Source organism: Formica exsecta, unplaced genomic scaffold, assembly GCF_003651465.1.
Source record: "Formica exsecta isolate Colony F162 unplaced genomic scaffold, ASM365146v1 scaffold2, whole genome shotgun sequence".
Lineage (NCBI taxonomy): Eukaryota > Metazoa > Arthropoda > Insecta > Hymenoptera > Formicidae > Formica > Formica exsecta.
In genome coordinates, this window is record NW_021849297.1 from 3,607,547 (window position 1) to 3,620,835 (window position 13,289).

Consider the following 13,289-nt stretch of genomic DNA (forward strand, 5'->3'; position numbering starts at 1 on the left):
CGCGCGTGAAATATACAAGCACTCGCTATAGGCACATGCGTACAGGATTGTTACTTTATATCATAATCAAGATCTTATTCCTGTACGTACGCAATGTTGTATTGAAAATTCTATATGAATTTATATACACAATTTTATTCTCAATCGTTTTACGACTAGAACACAAATTTTCTTAAATAACAATGCAATTATAAACGATAGTGAAAAAAAAAAAATAATCGAAACAATTTATAAGACATTTCTGAGAAAAAATATAGATATTATATAACTCGAGATATTTTTCACCATATCTGAAAAAATCTTGAAAACTGAAAATTGTTTCTAAGGTTTGAATAAACACTTTGTAATTATTTATTCGTCGCATTTTTAACTCAGCGTCATTGCGGGAATCAGATTTCAAAGTTATAAACGGCAAAGTGTTCCATGTGTGAATTTCTCACCTTACGAAGACAGACTCACAGGGGCCCCACGGCGCTTGAAACGGGCCGAACGTAAACAGCATCTCTCTAGAACTCCGATCTTGGACCCACGATTAGACGATTTATCGCGCGCGAGAGACTGCCGAGGAATGAATTATGATTACTTTTTTTCGGATGGCCAGCAGAACTTCGTTAAGTGGGATTTAATGAAACGAATGCGCAGGATGAGATTACTACGTCGGTATCGTTCGTTCTTTTGCTTTTTTTTCCTTCTGTGGAGTGAAAGGAATGAAACTATTATTGACGTATGTTGATTAGATTGTCAGGATTTCGTTCAATTATCTCATCGATGGATATAAGGTAGCAAAAAGAAGAATAAACGGAAGAACGGTATCACATTAGCTCCTTCTCTCTCGATCATCTCGCCTCGTATATCTGTCCGCGATTTTAGACTCGGCGGTTCGCGAATGCCCCCGAAATATAACTCTACATATAATAGTATTTTTTAAAAACTTGAGATCTTCTTTTCCGGATTTTCACGTCGAAAGAAACTTTGGTCGCTCTTTCCTACTCGTTTTTCCTTGTCTCGCAGATATTCTGTTGTCGTATCGCTCTCTATGCCTATTTGCGGCGTATGATGTAAGGACAAAAGCGAGACGCGCGAGGATAAGATTCGATTCTCTCGGATAAGACGAGGTGTTAGTCGGCCGCAATTATCAGTAATGATAGCCTCGCCGGGGCCGCAACGTTCTAGCAATGACAGTTATTCGCCGGCTATATCGATAGTCGGTCGCGCATGAACGGATGTACGTGACCCTTCATGATCATTGAATAGCTGTAGGATTCTGGAATTCCGTTACTTTTACTCTCTCTCTCTCTCTCTCTTTCTCTATGTCATTCTCTGATATACCGATGATCGTCGAGAATCTTGAGCTTATCTGGAATTATCGCGATTCTATTATATTTCCCAAGTATCACTGTTATTGTTTTGAAACGTTTATTTTCTATATATCTTTTTGTCTTATCAAATTTGTGATCTTTTGTTTTCTTCAAATTTTACATGGATTATTTTCTAATTTTTATTTTATATAAATTATTTTTATTTAATTATTTTTAATGAGTAGTATCTTTGTCTGAAGAAAAAATTGAAAAATAGATAAAAGTTGATTTATATATATGTTTATGTATGTGCGTATATATAAATATATAAGAATCTTTTAAATTGTAATTTTTATTAGGATTTCACTAATTACAGATTACACAGATATAAAGTTTTCGGAGTACAGATAGTGCCTACTAATTTATGTTATATTCAAATTCGCGAATCGTCTCTTCTACTCTTTTGGAAAGAAATATTCTGTAAAGAGATAAGGTACTTATTTATTTTTTGTTCTTTTCGCGATTCATCTTTTATTTGATGGTCCAGCCTTTCTCTTGACTTTGTTTGGGTGTTTCTTTCTATCTCTCCTTTTAGCCTCTTGTCTGGACCAGATGCTGCACGAAATCGTTTCGTATTGCCGAGAGGTTCCCTCTTGGTGCCCAAACGAGTTTTAAATTGCTCTGCCGAGGGTATTTGAATGCGAAAGCACGCGACGATGCAAAATTGACTGCCTAAACGCACCTGCTCGCCCAGTTCGTCGATTCTAAACCCTCTGCCTTGTCCTTGAGGTCTGATACGTTGTATCAGATTGTTATTACTGCGCCATTGAGTTTAACCATTTAGGTACCATGTCAGAATTAAATATATTTTGCGAAGTAGAATATCAACAAAAAACAGTAGATTAAAAAAATTGAAAGTAGTTTTTACTACTAAAGATGAGTCGATCCTTGATTTTAGTAGCCAGATTTACTATTATATTTATGTATCTACTTTAATCGATATAAAAATATAACAGCATTAAAAAATATAAGATTCGTAGAATCTTAATATAAATTTATAATGCAGCTATGAATAAAAGTAATTGTATGCCACGTAATATTTAAAATTTTGTAGACATAAAATTCTCGTGTGCATTTTAAACTATATAATAATATATGATAATTAAATAATAGGATAGTATAATGGAATAATTTGGAACACAGTTGACATTGAAATATAATGATCTCATTTGATTTATCGTCGATAGAATAAGAAAGAACCTTGTAAAAAAGTTTTGCGAAATCCATAAGTTTGGGGGAAGGGAGAGGAGCAAGACTTAGAAATTATGCGACAGGTGGTTGAGTGCGCGACGCGCTAAACGTTACGCGCAGTTTTTTATTTTACGTACAAATTTTTATGACGAACAATATTCCGCTTTATTTTCTCGTCGCGTAACCTAAAGTCGAAATTTGAAAACATCAATATTTTGATTCTTTATATTTGTTATATTTATTATACGATATGTTACTTTCTGTCTAGACACATATATAAACTTCGCCAAAAATAGAGAGCTGTTTTATAAATTATGAGATATGTGTGTACTAAACTTTATTTATTTGTTAATTATAAAGTAGAGTAAATGCTTATACTGAATTATTTACTTGTAAAAATATTAAAATTAATATTAAAAATATTAAAAATAATGCTTCCAAATTTAATTGCATTTGTTATATATAATTTTTTATCTTGTTTGACTTAAAAAATGTACCATATTTTTAAACTCGATAAAATAGAGTTTTGTTTAATGATATATCATCTTATGCAAATTAAGAATTATTTTTTTCTTACTTACAAGTATGTTACATTGAACAAAATATCCAATTATTTAGATTTAGAATATAAGAATGTGCGGATAGAGAAAAAGAGATTTATGTGGTATATACTTATGTATTATATATATATAAAATTTTAATGTAGAGCGACGTTCGCATTATGCGAACACTCACAGTTAATAGACTTATACAAGAAGAAGCGCATTAAGGGCGCTTCATCTGACGATGAAGAAGCCCAGCATCCATTTCACATCCGACCGTGATCCTGATCTCAGGTATCACGTGGTCAAACAGTCCCCCTATGATCCGACCAATAGAATCGAGCCGTCTGAAAAAAAAAATTCAATTTAGCGGCTGTCCAGGTTGACGAGGATAAGCCGAGTGGCGGAGAAAATCTCGCGGTCCAGAGGCTTGGATTCGCTATCGTGGCGACTCCAGATCATCCTAGATAAGGGAGAGATACACTCTTCGGGATAATGTTAGGTCTTCCGTTCGCGAAAGCGGGATGTATTCATAGTGCTTTGTGTATGTCAGACACGGGCTGTCGGGTATAGCGTCGCGAAACGGCCGATGTTCCCGACGAGTGCTTCGTATTCCGTAATTCATGTTCCGCCACGGAGAATCGGACGGGAACGGGCGCGGCGGTTTGTCTACTTATTTATTTATTCAAACGAGGGCTTTATTCCGAAGTCTTTAAAATTCACGAATTGCATCACATCCGATATATATATATATATATATTCTTGCCTAATATTTTACAGATGAAATTACAAGAAATCATTTATTTCGCAGAGATTATTTTAGTTTGTCATCTCCAATTTTGTTTTTAATATCACAGTACTGATATATTTAAACATTAATATTTCAGTAGATTACATATAAATGTATAAATAATTTATGTCTCTCTCTTCCTTATTCTAAAATAAAATTCTTTCAAATTTTTCCCTGGATATCTTGATTAGCGGAAAGATAAAAAAAATTTATTTTAATTTATCTTTCGAATGTACGGAGTAAATTGTACATCAAGTACGTGACATAACGTGAGATAATTGGATAGAGTTATTTATTCGGTATCCTAGAACCATTCTTTAAAAAAACAACAAACGAAATATCTATATATTCTAATGATAGTGTACACACACAGTTGCGATAATTCAGTCTACACATTCAGAGACCGAACTATCGAACAAACCTGCCATCAAGTAGCTCAATGGGCAATCAAAGGTACAAATTGCATATCGGCGCGCACTAGATGAGAGCTTTCTTTGTGGAAGGTTTAGTTTTTGTGCATCGGTCTACGGTCGATTTTTCATCGGGGCGAAATGCTCGTAGAGAGAATAACCTCTTACCCTCGAATCTTTTGATCCTCGTTACTACCACCATCATCACCAGTATGCTTAAAGGATGGCAGAGGGGAAGGATTCAGCATCCTCGGTTTCGCGAGGTACCGCGCCAAATTAGCAGCTCCTTTGTGCTGCCATTCGCTCGCTGTCAGCTGATGAATTCAGTTTGCCTTGGCCGCCGCACAGACAGGTACACGTTACAGATACACGCGCGCACGTATTTCACAGAACTCTCTTCTCCCCAAGTCGCATATTTCAATCCGGGATCCGCTCGTTGTTCCTCCCGGAAGGCGTCCTTCGGGTGATGGTGGGTGAGCAGCTGGGGAGGGACGGAAAAATGAGGAGCGTGCTGAAGAGCAAAGTAATTCGGGCCAATGTTCGCGACGTCAAACCCCCGACGGCAGACCGATCTCACCGACGAGGCTATCTCGACCTTTCTCGCGGATTGTTATTAACCTTTAACGGTCCGATTTTATGCCATCCGGGTGGCGTGGAGCTCGACGCTTTAAATTAATTGCCTTTTGTCACGTAGCGGTAAAAACTGTAGCGATATTACGCTTGTCATTTTGAGACGATGGCTTGACTGAAGAAACGTGGCGAGATTTCTTTTTTTTTTTTTTTTTGCCGGAGTGTTATAAATCTATGCCTACTGATGTCATGTAGATCAACATCGTAATTTTTATGGACTTTCTTCATTTATGCTAATAACTCTGCAGCGTATAAAAATAATTGGAAATAAATTTATCGGAATTTGGGGGAATTGGCTTTCTATTAATAAATGTGGAAGACTCGAAAGTTTTGTGGTTAATAATCATTTATCTTTTAATCTTACGGAGAAAACTTTAAATCATTCAAATTCTTGTTTTACGACATCTTAAAGAGTTAAAGTTGCTAAAACGCGTTGAAATATTGTGGAAACGTGTAAGATTTAGAAGAGCCAAGTCCTCCACAAATCTTTGATGCTGAAGATAGCGTAGACTAAACATGACAAGATATTTACTGAGAGTGATATATCCCCGAATATCGGGATGTACGATCGTGTCTCGTACGAGGCGCAGTAAAATGAGGTCCGATCTATACACCTAGTCATACAAGGTCATTTATATTTGCCGCTTTTGTACTCGATTGATCGGTCGATCTACGTTCGATGCTGGAATTTACGGCGGCCTATTCATCATCCATGGAAATCCGACAGGGATCTCCCTGAAGATTGTATAGAAGCTTTTAATTTTAATACAGGGGCGTTTTTTTTCGCCTGGATCCACAATCGAGAACTCGCAGAATTTAGTAGACTCTTATCCCAAAAACTCGATACTTTATTTTTTCATTCTCGTTGAATCAATTAATTTTAAGTCTGTTAAATGAGCATCTATCTCGTGATTAAATTAACTATTAATTTTTTGTGATTTAATTAAGAATATAAATTATCTTGTTTTTTTTTTTTTTTAGAAAAGGCACTTACGAATTTAGGGCTGGATAATTTTTTTTGTTAAAAAGTTGATTGAATTACAAGAGCGAACGAGATAGACGTTAATTGAATAGATTTACTTTTTATATTGGTATATGTATAATCGACTAAACTAATTCCAATGAATCGCTCTTAAGGGCTGTAAATGAAGGGTATAGAAAATATTCGAAACGAGTTGGAACGGACTTCTCATGAAGAAACAAGCCTGTCTGTATGTTAATATCGGCTTTAATCAACACTATCGTGAGCTTAAATTACCGTTCGTCCCAGATTTATTCCGACTCGCGGCACGGTCGTTCCGTTTACGTTGCCCTTCGAGATTCCTCGTAATTTGTGCTAGAAGCTGATCAGTCGTCGTTCGATTAATTGCCATGACTAGGCCGCGCCAAGAATTCCGGAAAATATTAAAACCCCCGCGCAATCGATGCTCTTTTCGCATTATGACTTTTGTCGGTCGTTAAAATTAACTGCCGCAGCCGATTGATTGTAATTATCGGCTCTCAAATCGAAATTGACTCTATGCTCAAATTATCGTTCGCGCACGACAACATCATTCAGCGCAGGTACATTCTTCTCCCTCCCCCTTTAAATACGACGCCAGCCGATCGTATCTATCGACGAGGACCGATGATCGTTAGCATTTACATTATACGATTATCGTAGTGGAGAGGGCTTAATGTATTCTCACGATTTCTTCAATTATAACGGCGAGACTCGTTCGTTGAGTTATCGTTATTACCGTGGCTCTAAAATGTTCGCATGTTTAAAAGAACAGTTCGGTTTCTATCTCTCTTTTTTTTACATCGACTTTTTATTAAATCGCATCACATTCGACGGATTTTTTCGTGATAAGCGTTCGTAGGATACATCCGTGTTTAACGGATTTAATTGGTAATGCCGAGCATTTACGACTCGCGCGATTATTACACGAGAAGAGAGAACACTGATAACGCGCCGCGGCCTGCTAATTGCGGATATTGAAAATACCTCTATGGCACTTAATTCTCACGCATACGAACGAAACCGTTATAGTCGGATTAGCAGCCCGGTTACGCCATTTTCTCACATCCTCCATTTATACGAGGTATAAATTCTCTATTCATGCACATCCTCTCTCCCTCTGTCTCTCCGTTAATACGACGTCAAGAGTTAAGTGCGCAACGAAGTATGCAGAGTCGACTGGTGATTATGTAATTGCGTAATTATGTAACGAACGAGAGAAAAGCCGCGAGAATTTCTCATCGCGCGTCCGCGCGAATTTTAATTACGTTTTAATAAAACAAAAATAGTTACACTCTTTTTATCAGTATATATATATGAGATAAAAAATATACAATATTTTTTTGTTAATTTTATTAATATGTTTTTATCAGGTCTACCGGAAAGTTCTGTCCGTTTTTGGAATAAAACAAAATACAAATTTTTATTATCGTCAATAAACTTTATTAAATAATGTAATTGCCATTATTCGGAGAAGTATTGTCAGCAACTGGATAATTTAAATACAGCAGTCCATGAAAAGAGGCCGGCGATGTTCAATAGGAGGAACATCATACTGCATCATGATAATGCTAGGCCACATGCTGCTTTGGGGACTCGTCAAAAAATTGCAGAGCTAGGCTGGGAAATTCTGTCGCATCCACCATATTCCCCGGACTTAGCACCCTCCGACTATCATTTGTTTTTGTCCTTACAAAATTTTTTGAGGGGCGAGAAATTCAAAAATGAAGAAGATATCAAACAAGCACTGGTTCAATTTTTCGTATCAAAAGATAAAACATTTTTCGAAAATGGGATATGCAAATTGCCCTCACGCTGGCAAGAAATCATTAATAATAATTGCAATTACATTATTTAATAAAGTTTATTGACGGTAATAAAAATTTGTATTTTGTTTTATTCCAAAAACGGACAGAACTTTCCGGTAGACCTAATATAATGTGCTGTTAAAATGATATAACAATTATTATTGCTTCATTCTAATAATCAAATTTTAATAACGTAGATGTTTGTACACGACATATCGTGCTGTTATATGCGACGTTAGCTCATCGAATTAGAATATAAAAAGAAAAACTCTACGTCGTGTGCCAATCAGATGAACAATTGGCACTAGTGTGATTCTTGTTCTCGTTGCATCTAATTAGATTAGAAGTCGATTGTACACGTCACTGTCGCTTCGAGCTGATCTGCATGACTAGTGTTAATCGCGTTAACGAGAAGATCTCTTGATCTTCATATTAGAATATCTCATGATCATGATGCGTGTATTTTTTAATCTTCCCACACACGCACTTGTAGTTATTCTTTAAATATATAAAACAAATTTTTGTTATTATTTAGATTCTCAAAACGTAAAAATTTCTTTAAGATGCATATCGAGATTAGAAAATTGGCGTCCAAAACAAGAGAATTATTTAATTACATATGATTCTCTATGAAATTTTTTTCACAAGAAATCGTTCACGTATAGAATGATTGTTTCATGTGAAGCAACCTGAGATTATGACATAAGCCAGTAGTGTCTATTCTTAGCGTGGCTCGCGAGAGGTTTGTACGATATTCCACACTTCACTCGTATTGCGCCTCTGTGTCGTCTGTGATCTTTTTGATCATAGAATGTATCCTATAATCTCCACGCATGCGGCCAATATCGCACCACGGTCCAGCGGCTTCGCACGCATTCGCCTCGCTATGTTGTCGGACTTCATTAAGAGGATCGTATAGCACTCCACCCGAAGAAGGTCGAAAAAGAGAACGACGACGCGGCGCTCGCACGTTTCGCGAGGGCAGGAAGAGGGAACGGTAGAGGCTGCAGGAAATTTACCGGGTGTTGTATATCTTGTCATTCAATATTTTAGCACGTCGAAGGTATTACGCGCAATATTGTGTTAACCAGAAAGCTAGCTCGCTGTATATATACGCGCGCTCTACGAGTTATTATTACGCAAAATTATGGTTGCACAAAGTGTCAGAATATACACAGGTTCTTTTTATTCGAATTTATTTTTATCTAGAAATTGGCAGTTTGCCTTGAGTTTCGCAAACGTAACAATGAGTATAGATGAGTATAGATCTGTAGATGAATTATTTTAACGTATAAAATCTGAAATATCGTCAGAATTTCGCTCGCTGCGTATCGAAGAGTAAAGTTTACAGTAAATTTTCGGTGAATAATGGGCGCGCATTGTGTACATTATATATCTATTGTTCTCGGATTCTGGGTGGTCAGAATTCTTCGGCGAGCTCAAGAAAAATTCTCGCGGACGCGTTACAGGCTTTTTCGTTCGAGCGACGATCGAACGAAACAACAAACCCGGGGTTGAAGTATTTACGGTCTCTTTGAAACAATGCTTACGCGCCGCGTACCATGTCCCTGACGTTGCTCCCTCAACTTCTTCTCGCTACGAAAAGGTGTACGACAGGTAGAGAAAAAAGAATGGTCTCTGGTTTCCGGTTACCATTTATGGGTAAATATTAACTTTCGGATCTTACGAATAATATATTCATCACAAGAATTATTGTTATTATCGCAATTGCATATATATTTTGCATGTAGAATAGATAGAAACTATAATTCCACGCGAATAATTAAGAATGCCGTCATCGGATTCATGAACAAAATTATTGATTAATTTTTTTCCGCTGCATCGAATGAATATTGAACGACTCGTTGCAAAGTGCAACGAGTTTTTTCGGTATCGTTCCATTTCTACACGTAAGGACGTGGAAAATACCGGCGAAGCGGCGGTAAGGTAAGGCCGTTGGCGGATGGAGTGCCTGGGGAAGAACCAGAAGGCCATTACCCGATGTACCAACCATTCAACCGACCAAGCCCATTACCATTTATCCTGGCAGCCGCGTGCCGGAATCGGAATTCGTACTTTTGCGGGTCGAGCGTACCGCGAGCGAATTTATAATAACAAGGATCTCCTTGTTGCGTAGCCCGTAATCGGCATCCTAGATTATGGAGGATACCGATCGTTTGTTGACTGGTTTGGAGGTGAATCCTGGTGAAAGCTGAAGTCGGAAATGCCTGTCCGTCTTAATTAACCTCGGAATTGCGAACCGCAATAGAGAGAGAGAGTTCGCATCTAGCCAAACGACAGCGCGCGACTTAATCGAAAATACTGAAACTAAATGTCATACGATGACATCTCGTCGTCGTGTAAAATTCAAAATAGCATTATATATACATATTTATATAAACTTTCAAAGAGATGGAACACAAGAAATTTTTATGCCAGAAATTCAATTAAAATTCATCAATAAATTATTTCCCGATCCATTTGGATTATATACGATAATAATTAATCATTAATCTTTTTCAAGTCCATAATGTTTTATCTCGAGATCAAGAAATGGCACGATCAACCGTGACGATCGTGTCGAGCGTAGTGCTTCCATTTCCAGGGCAGGGGCTTTGAGAATCGCGTCTAATCATTCCGTAAAATTGATAAACGGTACACCGTGATCTATGGTCGCGCGCGATAGCAGGGCACGTTTGACCGGCAAAGAGCACGATGACGACCGAGGCGGATCGGCGCTAGATAATTAGCAATGGGATCCGTTGCTGGGCGGCGATTTCTTACCGCGTTTTTTCTTCCTAGTAGAATTATTCGGCTTGCGATGCGGATAATCGCGGCTCTCCCTCCGATCGTTCGTTCGTTCGGTCGACCTTCGAGAGCGAGCAATATTATCGGCAGACACGCCATGAAGAATAAGAAGGAGAGGAAGAGGGAGAAAGAGAGAGAGAGAGAGAGAGAAAGATAGAAAGACCGGGGAAGAAAGGATTGGCGAAGAAAGCCGAAGAGCGGAATTTATTATGGGGATCGTATGTCCTGTAAGAGCAGCCGTGAAAGTGCACCGCGCCTGCAACCGATAGAACTGCACCGCGCAGTCTCTCCTTTACGATTCCACCGCCACTCGACATTCCGGCTCTCCGCTACGCGCATATGATTAGTTAGCGGTAGATCATAGCCGCGTATGAATTATCGGCTAATCGCGTTCCATCACCAGCGAATATCTCTCTTTCTTTCTCGTGGAACGACTTTTACGAGAGAAGTCTTTCGCGAATGAAACGGCAATGCGCGAGAAAACGCGGGTCTCCCTCTCTCTTTTTTTTTTTTTTTTTTTTTTTTTTTAATAAAACTCGCATTCCCACAATGCAATTACGAAAGTACGATGTATCTCGCCGCGAAATACATTTAACTTGTTGAATCACTTCTGCTCTCCGCGAATTTTATTCTATTAAAGAACGGACAACTAATTTGAGGCATTAAACAGTTTAAATTCGAGCAATCGCAATAAAAGTGCTTTAATAGCGATAATAGCAAAAAATAAAAAATTGTGAAAATCTCTTAGGTTTTTTCAGATTGTGTCGAATACTCGGAAAAAAGACCTATACCGTTATTGAAACGGCAATCTTCGTAATACCCGCGTTCGTACGTTATTCCGCGATTCACTCCGACGTCACGAACGACACGCTTCTTGCAACTTTCGTATCCGTCGATACGCCTTTACTTATCCTTGCGTGGCTATTGCCACTCATCAACGACGTTTCCGCGAGTGCATCCGCAAGAAGATCAGGCGCGGTAGATCAGGTGGAATTTACTATTGCAATAATCGTTCCCTCCCTCTCTCTGTCTCTTTCTTTCTCTCTCTCTCTCTCTCTCTCGATTATATAATGTGTATACATGACATCTGCATCTTGCACTATCATTCGATTGCCAACGATCGACTGCATATCAAGGATTATTCTTCACTTTTTTTATTTATCTCGGAATATTCTCGATCCTACGAATATAAGATGTGTTTTAAAATCATTGGATATTTTTTCAACACGTTTTTCTATAACATGAAGTTTTTATTGACGAAAAATCAATGAAAAGACTTTTAATGAAAAGATATTTAATTTTGAAACATTTTGCATATAAATTCCAGCGCGAGCCATTATTAGATATAGCGCGCTGTTATTTGCGTTCGTTTATTGCTCGAATAACTATTTGCGTTCTGTGTCACTAATTATAATGTTTTTCTGTTTTAGGTAAGTTCCACACATGCTTTGGTGTTTTGGTTTGGCTTAATAAACGCTGTGCACCCTCGAGAATGAGGTAAGTGCATTTGCAAACGCAGAGAGATTCAATTATAGCGCGCGCGCGCACGGTTGCAAAAGTACGATAATAATTTGTGTCAAGGTTTAATTTATTTCGGATTATGTATGATGTAAGGTGACCGACTTTTGAAAGAAGAAAAATATTTCAAAAAAGACTGTTATATTCCACATATATAAAAATTTGAACGCGCGTAGACATATACACAGAAATAAATTGATGAAAAAAAATAAGACAAAATTCGGGATATTTAACAAAACGAGATATATATCTTAAGAAACGTTAATATATTTATAAAACCAAATATTAATGTGGTAAACACAGCAGCAGAGAATCGTTCTAAGTATGTACATATATCACAATGCGATAACTTAATCAACGTAATTAGAACACGCGTTAAGACTCGAGCCTAACGGATTCTAGCGAATTTATAAATAGACTCTGTCAGTAGCATTCAAGATAAGAATGTTTGTCGAATGCGCCACTGTGCGGTTACAAGGATTCATGAATTATGCATATTTTTGTAAATTATAATCAGTGTCGCACTCATTATACGACACCTGCGTAAACCGCAGGAACGATTTTTCTAGCGCGCGCGATCGATTCCTGAAACGTCATTGTACGCGCGGCATTCCTTTCGAGCTCTAGTCACGTGCTCTTTCTAACACGAGGAAGTGGGAGAATCGAGTCGATTACTTTCGTTAGTTCCTCGGTCCACCGTTAAGCGGCGCATGAGCGAACGTACAACTCGTAATCAAGTTCCGTCACAAACAGTATATAAAGCCTGCGAAAGCCATTGCTGGTATCGCTTCTCGGCTCATTGAGCTAAGATCAAAAGTGTAGTATCTGTTCTTATCAGCTTAATATCTGATACAATCCCCATAGGGGATTCAGAATATTAAACTGATTTTTGAAAAAAGGTGGATGCATGGAGCTCGCTCCGACTCTGCCACGGGTCAACCCAACATTGCAGTAGCGTTGGGACTGGCCCTACAATAAATTCTAAAAATAAAAATTACATTTAAGAGAGAAATATATGGTCTCTTAACAACTTTAGTTGTTAAGTTATATATTATATATTATATATATCTTTCTCGAGCAGGATTAAAGAAACCACATCGTCTTCGATATTTTTCGGCACGTTGGCTTGCGGTCGCCGTTGTAGATCAATCAGGCACGCTTTTTCTCTGTATTTTTATTTTTGCAATTTCAACGGATTCGAAGTACACGATCGACACAAGCAAAAAGCGTCTCT

The 13,289-nt window shown here is 37.8% G+C and overlaps 1 protein-coding gene and 1 non-coding gene across 2 annotated transcripts in view; both read left to right on the forward strand.

Annotated features, from left to right (window-relative positions):
* The window catches only part of LOC115234526 (protein outspread), a 223,743-nt gene that overhangs the window by 145,547 nt on the left and 64,907 nt on the right, over positions 1 to 13,289 (forward strand). The window lies entirely within an intron of this gene.
* Positions 12,839 to 13,032, forward strand: LOC115234532. Its single transcript, XR_003883926.1, has one exon. It is a non-coding gene; the product is annotated as a U2 spliceosomal RNA (small nuclear RNA).